The following is a 14,415-nucleotide window of genomic DNA, read 5'->3' as shown; positions in this document are numbered from 1 at the left end:
CGAGTCAACCGCGGCGGCTCCCCCGTCAACTCCGCTTACTCCTCCTGCCGAGGTGGAGTACAGGCGTCGATTTGGGGATCGATTTATTGTGTCTAGACAAGACACGATAAATCGATCCCCAATAGATCGATCACTACCTGCTGATCTGGTGGGTAGTGAAGACGTATCCTTAGACTCCAGCCTAAGGAAAACTTGCCAAATGCAGATAAAAACAGACATGCTCCTACCTGTTAGAGGGCTTTCCCTTACCTCCACCCCTGGTTCTTGTCACACAGACAGAAAGCAGAAGTCTGAAGTGCAGGCAATGCGATGTTTGTTGGGATTAGTTTTAAGCAAGCATATCCATAGCTCTACATGCTGGCAGAGTCTGTTTCTCAGTGTTCCATTCCCAGCTCTGATGCCACAGAGCATTTACCCCATGTCCCACTTCCCAGCTCTGACACCGCAGAGCCTGGCCTGTGTCCCCATTCCTATTTCCCACCTCTTCCTTCTTAGCAGGCCCAAATATACCTGCAATGCATGCCCCTGTCCCACCGCTTACAATTTATGGTCATGTTCCGTTTTAAAGGGTTGTGAGTCAGGGGTCTTCATTCCCACCTCTTTTGTATCCCATGGGAGGAGTAAGGAGTGAGGTTGTGTTCTGTCCAAGGCCTTTCTTTGGCTTTTAGTGTTTGTTATGCCTGCTCACCATCCCCCATCCTCCCTTGCCCCTCCCAACTGGTTGCTTGACCTTACCTTGAGATACGAGTTGAGGCAGTCTTCAAGTTTGCACTCATATATTATACTCCCACCATGCCCACTAACACTGTAACTGGATCCCTTATCTTTTCTCATTGTACTAAAAGCCCCATCAGATTGGGGGAAATGCAACACATAGTGTTTTTGTTCATTGTTCTTCACACATATTAGTAAGGATCCCTTTGTTCACATATATTAGTGTAAGATATAAGAGTATCAAAAAGTCAAACCCAAAGTTCTATCTCAGGCTGGCAAATAAGCCTATTTACTTACACCGCCCAACATGCATGAGCAACAGATTTGCTATGAGAAACTTGCACCAAATGGTTCTCCTGAGAGTTGTCTTGTAGAGGGAAGAAGAAGGTTATAGGTATGCCAGAGAGAGGAGATAATGATGCTTCAGCTGAGGCAAAAGGATTTTTATTTATATACCTGAGCTCCATTTGATATTATTAATAAAGAACATTCATTTCTTTGGCTAGACTCCTACCCCCTCTGAGTTTAGCTAGGGTACGATTAGTACTCTTTCTGGCATGGCACATGAAATCGCATAAGCCACTTAGCTGTTCAGACTTCCGGTATATCTAGCTTACCCTGACTGTTGTAAGGATGATACTTGCTTTCCTTTATAAATTGTTTCCAGGTCTTTAGATGAAAAACTGTATGTAAGAGTGAAGTGTTACTGTTATACTCATGCTGTATATTGACTAATAGCACTCTAGTTTTTTATATGTATTTATTCCTGCTGCATGGATACTAATAAAAAGTGATTATAAAGTAATCATTAATATAAAGTGAATTAAATAGACCCCACTATCCTTTTGTCACCTTCCTCCACCTATTTAGCAGTGTCTTCTGTGTGTGATAGTCACAACAGTTTTTCATTCCCTATTCTTGGACATTGCAGATTGCACTTTGGTGCAATCCTATATCAGACTCGTTCTTAAACTCCAGAGTACCCAGGACTGGGAGTGACCTTGTTACCCCCTGCCTCCAGGGAGAGGGGAATCTTTCTTGTGGTAGCTTCAGCACAGTCTTCTGAGCTGTGCCAGCTCTAATTTTCCTTGCAGGTTAACAATAGGTGCATCCCAATCCCCAAGTCCCTTTGAATGTTCCCCTGACACTGAGTACTCACAAATTCCAGATCCAGTGTACCTCAGTTTACCAGTTTTACCTTAAACCCCTGCTGCTGTAGACTATACAGGACTTGTGAGCACTTATCATGAACAGAAATAGGTTTATTTAATGAAGAATAAAGCTTTAATTAGAAACGAGAGTGTGGTGGAAATAAATGATTGCACTACAGAACAAAATCCAAACATTCACGAAAGCATCCCCACTCCACAAGGGGTTTCCTCAGTGAATAGCTACAGAATACTTCTCCCTCCTCTGTGTTATACTGAAAGCAGCCTTTTGTTTTGTGATGGGCTTCCTCAGGGTGCAACCAGGAACTGGAGTACTACTGAGCCCTTGGGCATACCAATCTGGGTTGTTCCTGCGCCCTCAATAAGGCTTCTTTAAAATACAGCCAGCTCTCCTGGACTCTTCCCCCCACCATATTAGCCTCCCAGGGGATCCTTCCCATCAGTTCCCTGAGGGCGTCAAAGTCTGCTTTTCTTAAGTCCAGAGTCTGTATTTTGCTATTCTCCTTTCTTCCTTTTGTGAGGATCCTGAACTCAACCCGCTCACGGTCACTGCTGCCCAGGTTGCCACCCAATTCTACGTCCCCTACCAATTCTTCCCCCTTTGTAAGCACCCCACTTATTGAAAGAGTGACCTCATCCCTTTCCTTAGTCAAAAACCTCTCAGGTTGAATATCACATGCCACCCAGTGTAAGTTTATTTCCCAATCCACCCCTCCCTCAACGTGGAGAGGACAGTGCACCAGCCTGAGCAGATTTCCCTTTTGCACAACACCACACTGTTTTAGGTAAAAAATATAAAACAGATTTATTAACTACAGAAAGATACATTTAAAGTGATTAATAAGTGTACAGATCAAAGTTAGTTACCTAAGAAATAAACAAAATCGCAATATAAGTTCCATACACTGGACAGGATTTGAATCAAGCAGTGTCTCACCCTGATGGTACAAATAGTCCGCCAGTCTTCCATACACAGACTAGAAATCCCTTCAGCCTGGGACCACATCCTTCATTCCATCTTTGTTCTTAAGGTGTTTCCAGATGTTGAATTGTGGGGGGAGTGAGGCCATGTGGTGATGTCACTTCCCCCTTTTATAACAACTTCCGTGTGGAGGGAACTTCATTATTCCAAGCAAAGTCCCCAGCACAGTTTGTGGAAAAGTACAGGCACAAGATGGAGTCCAGTATTACATGATCTAGTCAGATGCCCTTGCATGCTTTGATAAGTCATAGCAGCCATTATTCATATACTGGCTGAAGTGCCCACAGGAAAGCCCATCAGGCGAGGATAAGCTTCTTCTATGGCCTATTGAGTTTCTTAATGGGCCATTCCTGGAATGGTTCATCCACAATGTGCTGGCTAGACTAGATGTAAACTACCTTGTGGGTGTCATTCCAGAAGCAAACACATTTAAATACTGGTACATAGTCAATATTCATAACTTCAGATGTGATGACAGCACATACAATCCAACTGGACATTAATGTTTAACAGATGAAGACTTTCAGAATGATACCTTTAAAAGGCATACTTTGCACAAAGCATATAGTATCACCAGGGTAAATATGGGGGTGCCTTGGAATTGCTTTTGGGTTACAGAATGTCACAAGTTTCTATTCACAGGCAGGACAAACCTCTATTTTGTCTTGACGTTTCCTTTTTTTACTTTTAAGTGGTGTTGATTGTTTTTCATTGCCTCAGATGGTTTCCCGTTCAAAGGGTTAGTATTGTGCAAGCTAAACAATTGAGCCTTGCATTGTATCACCAGCTAAACAGGGCAGGGTAACAACTGTACCCTGCCCAAGTTGGCCATCGCCAAGACACATGGTCTCCTGGTAACTAATTTCTACCTTGAGTCCATAAAGCATACTTTCTGGATAAATACATTATTCCTTAAATGTTACCCGTATATACATTTCATGGTCATGAATGTTGACAGGTTACAAGCTTTGAGTAGATACCTTACATGTTACTTTTTATGGATAAAAGTCTTATAAGACCTATTTGGTGTAGTGAGTTTGTCAGGTCTGAGGTGAGAGATGTTTGCAAAGAACGGGACCCTTTGCCAAGGGGTCTCTGTGTCATGATATTGTGTCTGCGATGCTCCCTCTCAGCTTTTTCCCTGGTACTTCTTTCCCATTCTTGATGTGAATCCATACTGACTCTCCTCAAAGCATTCAGAACCTTCCAAATATATTCTTCTCTTTTGTCCCTTGTCCAGTGTTTCCTGTCTCTCCTCTTACTCTTTTTTCCTGTCTGAAGTCATATTTTCAGCTTTAATATGCCACATTAATTTCTTCAGTAAATATACAATTTCGTAGTTGCAAAAAAAGATGTTAAACCTCTCTGCAAAAGGTCCCTTGTTCTTTAACAACTCCATAAAGTTTTGTGATGGATTCAGTTGGCTCTGGATTGATGTCAGACTGTAACTACTTTCTGGATCACCTGTTCTCACAATCCTTATTTCCTTCAACATTTCTTCCTCTTCTCCTGGGAAATATGTTTGGTTTCTAGCAGTGGCCCCTTCCCTTTCACCATCCTACTTTAGAACACTGGGAAGACAAGTGTCCACATCAGTGTCTTCTCTGACAATCGTCTGTCTCACAGGGACACGCAAAGTTGCACCGTTTCAACTAAAGGTGTGATTTTAAACCAATCTAATTAATTGGTGCACAAGACCACATGCATGCTCTCTTTCAAACCATGCTTATTTCAGTTTAGATTAAGTTAGTTAGGGACAGGTTTTAAGCTAAATTGAAATAAGCCACTCTTAAACCAAAATAAGATTGTCCACTCCTGGTTTGCGCAGGTTTAACTAAAATTTTAAAATCACATTGTTAGTTAAACTTGTGTGTGTAGACAAGCTCTTTGAGTGTATATATATGTCTTCACTGCAGAGTGTACTTGGGATTGAGCACCTGGGTTGACCTGGCTCGGAGGTGAGCAGCCACACTGCAAAGCTATACTTGTGTGTCCATACTGATGCTACATTCACTCATGTGAGGTGCTAGGATTTCTTGGGACATATCCCATGGTTCTTAGCGCTTTAGTAAGATGAACCACTCTGTGATTCTTTCCCAGTGAAATGTGAGAGAATTTACCTGTCTTGGGTACATGAGAGAGTTGTGGGAAGGGATTACTAAACCGAGTGTAAAACATGACCACATTTGTGTGAGGCTTTTGTGTGTGGGCAGGAGCCAGGTTAGTGATAATATCTGAGTAAAAGACCAAGTTAACTCTGTAGTGATGCTAAACCCTGAGACTTCATTATGTCATTCATTGACTACTTAATACTTGTGTATTAGAGTGGATATTTTTATCCTAATTTATGCAGAAGACAACTTTCTGATCCAAAAAGATTCCAAGCAGAGGGGAAATTGTCTAGTGTCCACTTCTCATAAGTAAGGACTGCGGATGAGCCGCTAGAGAATGGGAGAATAATAGAGAAGTTTTGAAATAGTGACATGAGCTACTTGAATCCAGCATAGTAAGGAAAGAGTTTGCTAATGCAGCAGTAAAAGGGTATTTAGTCCTTGTGTAGACTAGGAGAATTTTTTCCTGTTTCTCATCACCAATGCTACTTATGGAATCAGCTTTAGTTTACATGGGGTTATGATGAGGTAGACGAGACCCAAAAGGCCCCCTGCTTGGAGGCCTCAGGGGCCTGCCACAGCCATCCCAGGAGACGAGCAGTGGAGAGATCCTCCAAGCAGGCTAGAGTGGCTGCAGGGAGCAGCCAATGAGGGTCCAGCGGGCTCATATAAAAGGAGCTGCAGGGCCAGAGTGAGTGCAGTCTGCTTGCAGGGACTAAGGGAGCAAGAGATGTTCCTGGCTGGCTACAGGAGCTGAAAGAGCCTGGATAGATCAGTCTGCTAGCAGGGACTGGGGGAGCAAGAGGTGCTCCTGGCTGGCTGCAGGGGCTAAGGCAGGAAGTTGCTGGCAGGGACCAGGGAAGTGAGGGAATAGCTTCTGGCTGGCGGCCAGGACTCACTTAGGACAGTCTACGGGGAAGATGCGCAGGGAAATACAGTTAGTTAAAGGGATGTGGCACATGGCTGCTACTTACCTTCACATGTAAGCTGGCCAACTAGGGTACTGAGATAGGCCCTGTTGGTCAGTCTGAGGACCAGACCAGGGGAGGGGTACAGGACATTACTGAGGGCTTTGAGTTAGGCCATGTTGGACAGTGTATTCCGTAAAGGGAATAGTGTAGACAGCTTGGCCAGAGGACTGAGTCGCTGAAGATCCAACGAGAGATCCATCGGCTGGAAGGGGGAGTTCATGAGAGGTGAGTGCCGCCCTGCTGAAAAGAACTGTGAGATTGCAGGCATCATTGGCCAGAGAAGGGGGGTGCTTGTGAGAGGCAGGTGCCGACCCTCTTACAGGGGCACAGGAGTTTTTACTACTGTGTCATCTAGTGTTTAAAGAAGCTGAGTGGAAGGATGATCTTGTGGTTAAATCAGTGGAATGGGAATCCAAAAATTTAGATGAAATTTAGATAATGCCGCAGACTTCCTGTGTGAACTTGGGCAAGTTATTTGTTCTCTGGATGCCTCATTCCTTTTCTGTAAAATGATGAGAATACTTCCTTTTTCACACTTGTCTATTTTCTGTAATTAGATTGCAAGCTATTTGGGACACAGACTGTCTCTTACTGTGTCTGTATAGAATGCCTAGCATATTGAGATCCTGATCTTGACTGGAGCCTCTTGGCACCACTGACAGTGCTGCTGTCACAAAAGTGGTGTAATGACTCTTTCTGCTGTAAAATCAATCACACTCTATGCCTTCTCGTTCATCCCCATTGGCTTTTTGGTCCTGATGTATTTATTGCTCAGTGGCTTGCAGAACCCATATATAGACATGCAAATGCATCTGTGAATCATTTCCATCTTTTGAACCACCACTTTAGTTCTTTGACCTCACCATTCTTTGCGTGTTCTTGTGAGATTGAACATCTTTCTATTGTGTTTGAGTCCTAACGTGCAGTTATGGTAAAATAATTTTTTTTTAAAACTCCCACAAAAAATGGAATAGGAAAATAAGAACGGGACCACAGGCCCAGCTCAGCAGCCTGTCTCTGACAGTGGCCAGTGATCAGATGCTTTGGAGGAAAAGGTACAGTCTCCATAATGGACAATTATGTAAATATGGATGGGACTTTCAAAAGCTCCTAAATGACTTAAGGATACACATCCCACTGAAAGTCAATGTGGGAAACATCTTCCTAATCCAAGACAACCAATTGTCTTGTTTATATTCTGGAGCATAAAGTCTGTTATTCTAATAAGTGTTCATCCTAATTATTGTAACTGTGGAGGATATTCGTCTTATTCAGATAAAAATCTAATCCTAGTTTTGAGTTCTAAAATATTTGCTGTAATATTTTATGGCAGTGAATTCCATAAGCTATGCATAATTTTCCCTGATTCCTTCCTTCTGCTTTAAATGTGTTGACTTTTAATTTCAGTGGGTGTCCTGTTATTAGCAAGAATAAATAAAAACATTCAATTTACTTTCTCCATACTTTTCATTATTTTATCTATCTTTATTAATCTCCTCTTCTCTAAATGAGTCCTACTCTCTGCAATTTCTCTTCACATGCAAGTGTTTTCATTCTTCTAATAATTTTCGTTGCTCTTTATCACTTTTCTTTCTTTTTTTGCTACATACTGTTTCAGTGGAGTGACCAAAACTGAACACACAATTTGAGATGAGGGCGTAGTATTAATTGATGTAATTTCAGTATTATTCTTTCCCCTTCCTGATGTCTTGTTTACTTTTTGACTACTGCTGAAATAATTAAATAAATGATTTCAATAAGCTGTTTGCAGTGACACCTATACAGCATGAGTATTTCTGGACTGCTTACAATTAATTTAGAACACATCACTAGTTCAGGCTCTTCCTTCCAATGTGCATTTCCTTGCTATTGTCAATATTCATCTGCCACTAAGCTGCCCAGTTACCTCCCTTTGTTAGGACCCCCTAAAATTCCTCACAATCTTCTCTAGACTTGACTGACTTAACTAATAATTTTGTCATCCAAAATGTTGTTCCTTCCTGACTCATTCCCTCTTCCACGTAATTAATAACTATATTAAACAAAACCGACAGGTTCTCTGTCACGTACCTGAATGGCTCTTCCAAGTGGAAGCTCCGGGTGTGTCAAGCTTATCCATTATGATCCTGGTTTTGCATAAAGCTAAAGGATGGGTCACAAGGCCTCAACAGGTGCTCAGTGGTAAACATGCAGGTGACTTTCAGTAATACTGAACAGAATTGTACAGAATTTTATGGACACATTGTCTTGTGGTTTTGGTTTTAGGTTTATTAAAGATCTGGATTTTTAATGACATTTGTAAGTGATACAAAATTGAGAGAGTGAGTGGTTTGTTAAGCAAACACCAGTGAGGCCAGAGAAATAACACATAAGAAACTGGAGAGATTAGAAATGTGGATAGGAAATATCAGAATGAAATATGTCTTTAAACAGATAGACACTAGTTCATTGACGCAAAATAATCTGAAATGCTGATATTTAATGGGAGAGAGACACTTGGTAAGCAGTAATGCTGAAAGAGATCTCGAAGTGGGAACAGGCAGCAAATTCATGAGCTTGCAAGTGCAGTATGGCAGCAAAAAACAAGCCAATATGACTTTGGGCTGCATGTATTCTAAAAAAGTTAGGTAATAGTCCCTCACTTGGTAAGTCTGAGACTTAGGCTGTGTCTACACAGTGCATCTTACAATGATGTGGCTGTGCTGCTGCAGCCGTGCTGTTGTAAGGTGTGCTTGTGGCTGCTCTTTATCGCCGGTAGAGAGCTCTCCTGGTGACAAAATAAAACCACCCCCAACGAGGATGGCTCCCACTGGCGAAATGCTGTCCACACTGGTGCTTTTTGTCACTAAAACTTTTGTCGTTCAGTGGGATGTTTTTTCACACCCCTGAGTGACAAAGGTGCCAGTGTGGACATAGCCTTAGCTTGCGGTAGGGTGGAGGACCAAGTACTTCATTACTAAACAGATGTAAACAAATTTGAGGGAGGTGAGAGAAGAGTGACAAATGATTAAAGATGGAAGGGCCTGATGCAAGCAAAGAACCCATTGTAAATATGGGTAGATTGGCTAAGTCAGGGGTCTCAAACTCAAATGACCAGGGTGCAGGGTGTGGCAGGGGGCTCAGAGCATGGGGTGGGGTGCAGGAGGGGTGAGGGGTGCGGCAGGGGGTCGGGGTGCAGGGTGCGGCAGGGGGCTCAGGGCAGGGAGTTGGGGTGCAGGAGAAGTTTGGGATGTGGGCTCCAGGATGGCAGTGGTGCGAACCGGGGCCAGGGCAGGCTCCCTGCCTCCCCTGGCCCCGGCCCCTGCACCACTCCGGTCCGGGAAGCTGCGGGAACCATGTCCCTGGGGGGAGGGCGCGGGGGAGGGTGCGAGGGCACAGGGCTCAATGCGCTGCCTTGCAGCTCCTCCAGGTACCTCCCCTGAAACTCCCATTGGCCGCGGTTCCCCGTTCCCGGCCAATGGGAGATATGGGGGGTGGTGCCTAGAAGCCATGGCAACTCACGGAGCCCTCTGCCTCCCCCCCACCTCCTCCCCAGGCCACAGGGACATTGTGCCAGTCACTTCAGGGAGCAGTGCAGGGCTTGCGGGGCCATGGGGGGCAATCCCGGGGGCCGGATCCGGCCTGCAGGCTATAGTTTGCTCACCCCTGGCCTAGAGGTAGGCCAGGGGGGAGAGGGGGCGGGCTGCTTGTTTGAGACCCCTGGGCTAAGTGATAACTAAAAGCATGTAGTGGAGAAAAGTGATAATAATCTACAAATATTTGAGGGGAGTACTCTTAAAAGATGGAAATGAATTAATTTAGCTTTGTACAAAGAGGCATAACCAGGAGCAGTGGAATGAGATCCTGAAAATTATTAAATTTTTGGGACAGTCTCCCCAAAGGTAGAGTTGGAAGAAGAAATTTAAAACTAGACTGGACAAAGCACTCAAGATGTGGATCCTAAAGCCAAAGAGCCAGCATTTGCATAGGGATAAATCAGATGATTTAATAGGTCTCTTTCATCTCTTAATTTCTGTGCTTCTGAGATACATCAAGACATGCTGGTCTCCTCCCTTTTTAACTATTTCTTTCTGCCTCTCACCCCTTTCCTCTCTAGTGAATCTACATTATTGCTTATCCATCATGATGTTTGGGTCCAGGGAGATAATGGAAATAGAAGGGAAGGGGAAAATGTTCAGATACTAACCAGCGTTCCCTCTAATTTTTTTCATCCATGTGCGGAATAAATTTTGTTATGTGCACCGAGGTATGTGCGAATGTGCACCACCAGTAGAAACAAAAAACCTAGTTATTATATTTTTAAAAAGTTATCATAGGGATAATTACTCCAGCCAGGACAGATTAGATATTTTAGAACTCGCTACTCAACGAATTAAATTTAAGTGTAAGAGAAATAAAAATTCTGAAATGCATTGACCAGTCAAAACACTAAAATAACACACTTTGAAAGAATAAAATTAGAGGAATATATGTGTATTGCAGGAAGTACCAAGAAGTAACAACAACAATAATACAAGAATGAGTTGGCAGGTGAGTGTGAAAGAGACAGCGTGTGTGTGACACAGCATGTGTGTGCATGCGTGTGTGTGCAACACAGAGACAGTGCATGTGTGCAACACAGAATATGTGTATGAGACACAGAAACAGTGTGTGTGTTGGCTGCTGGGGAAGTTTCTGAGACATTGTGTCTCTTTAAGGCACTCACTGAATGCTCTCCTGCTTTGTCCTGAGCCCTGTGTCCCCTCCCCTGCTCTGCGGAGATTGGGTACATGGGCAGTGTGAAGGGGGGGGGGGAGAGAGAGAGAGAGTGTGTGTGTGTGTGTGAGAGAGAGAGAGAGAGAGAGTGGGTGAGCTGGCTGCTGGGGAAAACTCAGCGATTGTGCGCTGTCTCTTTAAGAAAGGCAATTACTGCACAGAGGCTCGAGTTATTCAGACCTCAGACCGCAGCAGCTCCGAGTGCTGAACCAGGCTGTCCCCTCTCCCCTGCTCTGTATAGATGAGGTACAAGGGCAGGGGGAGGGGGACACCCTGACATCAGAGCCCTCTTACCCCCACTCTGCACAGCCAACAGGAGGGTCCTGGGAGCAGCTGCCGGAGCAATGTGGCTGCAAAGCAGCGTGGGGAGGGGCACCTGAACACACACTGCTGGATGTGTGGGCTCTGCTAATCAACTACACGACACTTGAATCTCTCCTGGGCGGCTGCCCAACCGCGCAGTTTAGAGGAAACATAGATCCTAACCTGAGATTAGGTTTGGCAAAGCAGTTAATTGACGGGGCAAATAATGTCAATTCACTGGTCAATTGACCGCCTATTATTTGACTACTGTGAAATATTATCAGGTATTCCAGCAAGATTGCCCTGAGGTAGGCAGCGGCCATTCTTTCATTTTTGAGACCTTAATTTTATTGTGTTACACATTTTTCTGAGTCAAAGTAACGCAGCTAAACACCTTGGTTTTGTAATTAAGCATATGTAGCTGTCTAAAGCTAAGCTTGTTAGAAATCAGAAGGTCTTATTCTTTTTTTGTTACTCTTGTTACTGTTCTAGTAAATCTGTGCTTTAAAATATTTCACCATTTATTATATTTTTTGACAATATTTGACTGATCAGCTGACCAATTACTTTTGGATTGATCAAATGCCCAGCCCTTTTGAAAGATTTGATAGGAAAATAAAAAGCTTGTTTATTTACAAATTTAATGTAATTCGATATATGGGGTGGGAGAGGGAAAGTGAATAGACTTCTGGGCTGACTTCCCTGAGCATTGTCTTTTTAATCTTCTAATATAACTGGCTGGTGTTACACACAGGCTCTTGCTCATGTTTGTGAAAGTGTCCTGGTGCCAGGAAGCCATTTAATCCAGTAACCTCTGGTTCACTGTTTCTCTTTTTGGAGCTGTGTATTGTGGAAATGCTGTGAAGGGAGGTCCTATGCTGTGGGCTGCCATATGTGTTAGACTTGTTTGAGGCTATGTCTACACTAGAGCGCTTACAGCAGCGCAGCTGTACCGATGCAGCTGCGCTGCTGTAAGATCTCTCGTGTAGATTTTCTATGCTGACGGAAGAGAGCTCTTCCATTGACCTAATTAAACCACCCCAATGAGCGGTGAGAGAAGCTTGGCCACTGACATAGCACTGTGCACACTACCATGTATGCCGGTGAAACATATGTCACTTGGGGTGTATGTTTTTTTCATACCTCTGAGTGACGTAAGTTTTGCCCACATAAGTGATAGTGTTGACATGGTCCATGGTCCCTTCTGACCTTAGTATCTATGAATCTATGAATCTAAGTGATTAGACCAGTGTTTCTCAAATGTGGCCACCGTGGCTGCATGCGGCCACCAGGGCCTTTTCTTGCGGCCACAGCCATCTGGACTGTGATGGGGGGGATGCAAAGCAGTGGCCCCTTTCGCAAGGCTGCCAGCAGCAGTTGGGCCCTGCCTCCCTCCAGAGACTCAAACGCTGAAAGTGCAGGCAACTGATGAATTCCCCACTTTCTCGGGGTAAAGGGAGGCAGGCTTAGACCATGGGGCTCCATCCACATGGTGGCAGGCTCTGGTTCCAGGTTCTGGCCCCAGGCTCACCACCCCTGCCATTGTCCCTGGGCCCCGCTGCCTCCCTGTCCACCTCCCTTTCCAGGCTTAATTTGCCCAGGGCTTGCTGGGGTGAGTAAGTCAGCTGTGAAAATTGATATTAACAAACATACAAATATCACTTTTCACAGCAAAAGACTTAAATCTCAAGGGGAAAAAAAGCACAACCAAAAAGCAAAAGAAACAACAATAAAAGACAAAAACATGCAAAGTGCCTTATTTGTGTTTCTAGTCTGTTTAGGTCCAGTAAAGAAAAGAGACAACTGTAAATTATTATTATTACTGAGTCTGGAAAAAAAAACCCTACACAAATAAATTACAATGATTTGGACACGTATATGTGCATATTTATTTGTTTTTCCTAAAGTTAATTAAGTATTTTAGGAAAAATTGTCAACGCAGCCACCAGCAAGAGTTGGTGACCGCACTCTGAGGCCACCAAAAATTTGTTCTGAGAACCCCTGGACTAGACAACCTGAATAATAGCAAAACTTTTTAAAACAAGAGGAGGTGTGGGAGATGTTTTTTTGTTTAATGTCCCAAAGCATGCGGTAAAATTGCAGCCAAAAGGTCAGTGTATCTGCTGCTGAGAGAAGGTAGGGTGGCCCTGAACTCCAGTGTTTGGTTTGTGTGATAAGGGAAGTGGTGAAACGTGTTCTTGTTGCCAGGCAGATTGAGCTGCTGCTTTTCTGGGCAAATTGACAGATGACTGACTGACAGTCTCTTGTGATAAATGGGGTTGTGACAGAGAGCCCAGCCTGAGCTCTGTGTGGAACAGTTACGTGGATCACTGGCTACAGGCTTGTGAAAGGAAAAGTTGTCATTGGCTGGCTGACTGGCATTCACTTTCAGGCAGCCCTGGTATTAATTTGAGGAGATTATGCAAAGAATTTGGGAAAAGTCCCACTTCTGGGGTTTTCCTATATAAGACTAGAAAATTTGTACCTCACATTTCAAACAGCATTAATAAAGAGTTGGTTTATAGTAGTACATTGCATTTCTATACATGGAGACTGTCTACATAAGGACCTACAGCTGCAGTCTGAGCTCCGTGATAGAATGCTGTGACATATGAATTGCCAATATGAATTGTAGAATTACTCTACATTAGGAAGAAAGGTCTCTCTGTGAAATGTACTTCAGATTTCTCAGGACTGTGACCTTCATATGAAGACGCCTCTGGACTTTGACTTTCAGATCCAGAAAGACCATGGCAAGCCAGACACCCCTCTGTTTTTTTCATTCCCTTCTCTGGTTCTATTTTGACATGGTTCATGCCGTGTGTTAAATGTTGTTATTGCCTTTCCTGCACTTAGTTGCCCCCATCCAGGAACAATCAGAGGTGCAGCGCCTTGTTGGCTATTTCAGTACTGTTGGGAATCCCCCCCCCCCCCCGCAAACTGAGTGTTCTCCGAACATTGTCTGTGATTATCTTGAAACTCCTATGAAATGAAGCATCCTATTTAGGCTCTGATCTTCCTCTCCTGCAAGTCTCTAATCCAGACCCCATTTTCCTTTCTTTCCAGCTGCAGGGAGTGATTACAAGCCAAGCATTGTTGGTTTTTGCTCTGTGTGCTGGCTGCTGAACAAAGGTGCTGCTGAAAAGGTAAGAGCTTAACCTCCATCCTCTTTGATGTAGATTTACATTCTGAGGGACTGATAAATTTAGACTTGCCATACCTGTCACCTTTAACTGTAACTAAGCTCTCAGCGGAGAGAATCTAATCTACCAGCTCATAAAATCTTAAGTGTCGAACATCAAAGTGCTGTTAAATTTTGGTTCAGCGTGGATGGCATGGCATTTTGCAGCACTGCAGAAGGGTGAAGCTGAAAAGTAAGCACCGTTCTCCTCACACACGCAGGGCAGGAA

General features: G+C 43.9%; 1 protein-coding gene across 13 annotated transcripts in view; it reads left to right on the top strand.

Annotated features, from left to right (window-relative positions):
* Positions 1-14,415, top strand: part of NDST2 (N-deacetylase and N-sulfotransferase 2) — a 231,546-nt gene that overhangs the window by 32,855 nt on the left and 184,276 nt on the right. For 12 of the 13 annotated variants that reach the window (XM_043519651.1, XM_043519652.1, XM_043519650.1 and 9 more), the window contains exon 2: positions 14,072-14,151. The gene's annotated coding sequence lies outside the window, so the exon portion shown is untranslated. Of the gene's footprint in view, positions 1-10,946; positions 11,314-14,071; positions 14,152-14,415 lie in introns of those variants that run through there. The other variant, XM_038409746.2, reaches the window with a different exon arrangement.

Source organism: Dermochelys coriacea, chromosome 7 (genome assembly GCF_009764565.3).
Source record: "Dermochelys coriacea isolate rDerCor1 chromosome 7, rDerCor1.pri.v4, whole genome shotgun sequence".
Classification (NCBI taxonomy): Eukaryota; Metazoa; Chordata; order Testudines; family Dermochelyidae; genus Dermochelys; species Dermochelys coriacea.
This window is presented reverse-complemented; position numbering and strand designations above follow the sequence as displayed.